Source organism: Chrysochloris asiatica, unplaced genomic scaffold, assembly GCF_000296735.1.
Source record: "Chrysochloris asiatica unplaced genomic scaffold, ChrAsi1.0 scaffold00035, whole genome shotgun sequence".
In the NCBI taxonomy this organism is placed as follows: Eukaryota; Metazoa; Chordata; class Mammalia; order Afrosoricida; family Chrysochloridae; genus Chrysochloris; species Chrysochloris asiatica.
This window is the reverse complement of record NW_006408553.1, coordinates 3,134,641-3,137,137: the sequence shown is the minus strand read 5'-3', so window position 1 is coordinate 3,137,137 and position 2,497 is coordinate 3,134,641.

The window sequence follows — 2,497 nt, the reverse complement described above, 5'->3', positions numbered from 1 at the left end:
ATGGCCAGACTTTGTCTCTCATACCTTGAACATATTATCACGAGGAACCAGTCACTGGAGAAGGATATCATGTTTGGTAAAGTGGAGACTCAGAGAAAAAGAGGAAAACCCCAAACAAGGTGGATTAGCACAGTGACAGCAACAATGGGCTCAGGCTTAGCAACCATTGTGAGGTTGGTGCAGGATTGGGCAATGTTTCATTCGGTTGTGCATAGAGTTGCTATGAGTTGATGATAACTCTATGGCACCTATCAACCACAACATATATACCCCACAAATATATGAGTTTGAAAGAGGATATTTGTACATTGATATTTACCTTTCCTGCAAACACAACTATGAATATTGTGGAGCATACAGCAGGCAAAATCCTAGATACTATCAAACATCTTATGGCAATGAGTTGATGGACCATAGTTTCAGAGGACACTATGGTCAGTTGGAATAACATAGTCCACAAAGACAGTGCCCTACATTCTGCTTGGATGAGTAGTACCTGGGATATTGAAAGCTTTTGAGCAGTCATCTAAGAGACAGCTATTGGTCCCTCCATGTGCAGAGAAGAGTGATAAAAATGGAAAATGCTTGAAGTAAATTAGTCCAATGGATTAATGGACTATGTGAACATCAGACTCCATGACTCTGAGACCAGAAGAACTAGAGGGTGCCCATCTATCACTACCAACTATTCTTAAAGGGATCACAATGGAGGGTCCCAGATAGAATGGGGAAAAATATGGAACAAAACTTGATATTATTTTTAGAAATGAGTATACTGGTTAAAAGGAGATTAGAGAAATCTGAAACTGTGGCCCTCAACCATCCTTCTTGTTTGGAAAGAAACTTACCCTAGTGGTCCCAATCTTGAGTCAAGTAGTAGATAGGTGGGGTCCTGGTGTGGTGCTGTGGGTTAATGCACTGGATAAAGATCAATTTGAACAAGGTTGATAGCTCAAGATCACTAGCTACTCCTCAGAAACCCTATATAGTGTCACTATGAGTCAGCAATGACATGACGACACTTAACAACAACAACAGTAGATAGGCATACATAGGGGACAACAACACTAGTAAATTATGCTCACTATGGAATGGTCAATCATTCAAAATCAAAAGGACATTTTCTTAAGGAAAAAGTTGAAAAGGAATGGGAAGGTGGGTGGAATGGAAACAGGAAAAACAAAGAGGGCGTGGGATAATTATTGTCGTCTGGAAGGGCTTGCAATCATACAGATGAAATAAAGCATAGGACATGTTGAATGTAAAACTGATGATCTTGCCTGTAAACCTTTACTCAATTCTCTATAAAGAGTTAAAAAAAAGAAGAGTAAATAAAACCAAATACCCTCCTCAGTGGATCTAACAAGGAGAATTTATAAGCAAAAGTGAATCTTTTCATGTGAGTTTGTTGCTATTTCAAGAGATAGCATATAATCAAGAGCCAATGATCCTGAGGGAAGAAGTCCAAGGTGCATTTAAGGAATTGGCAAAGAAAACGGCACTGGGAATTGATGGAATACAAATAGAAATCTTTAAAGAAACTGAGGCGGCACTGCAGGCACTCACTCATCTCTGCCAAGGAATTTGGAAGACAACTATCTGGCCGACTGATTGGAAGACATCCATATTTGTGCCCATTCCAAAGAGAGGTCACCCAATGGAATGCAAAAATCATCAGACAAAAGCTTTGATATCCCATGCAAGAAAAGTTTTACTGAAGGTAATACAGAAATGGCTGCAACCATACATTGACAGAGAACTTGCACAGGTTCAAGCTGGATTCAGAAGAAGACATGGAATGAGGGAGATCATTACTGATGTCCGATGGATCTTGGCTGAAAGCAGAGAATACCAGAAAGAAAATTACCTGTGCTTTATTGACTATATAAAGGCCTTTGATTGTATGGATCATGATAAGTTTTGGACAACATTACAAGTATTCTGGAACACTTAATTGTGCTTATGAGGAACCTGTTCGAACAGATCAGGGGAACATTGAATGGTTTAGAATTAGGAAAGCTGTGCAACAGGGTTGTATTCTTTCACCATAATTATTCAACCTGTATGCTGAGCAAATAGTCCACGAACCTGGGTTATATGAAGAAAAATGTGGCATCAGGATTGGATAAAGACTCATTAACAACCTGTGATGTGTAGATGATACAACCTTGCTTGCTGAAAGTGCAAAGGACTTAAAATACTTACTGATAAAGATCAAAGACCATAGCCTTCAGTATGGATTGCATCTCAATCAAACAAAACACAAATCCTCACAACTGGACGAATAAACAACATTTTTATCAAAGGAGAAAAGACTGAAATTGTCAAGGACTTCATTTTTCTTGGATTAACCATCAACACTTATGGAAGCAGCAGCCAAGAAATCAAACGATGCATTGCATTAGGCAAATCTGCTGCACAATTAACTTTTTAAAGTGTTGAAGAGCAAAGATGTAAGCTTGAGGGCTAAGGTACACCTGACCCAAGCCATGGTATT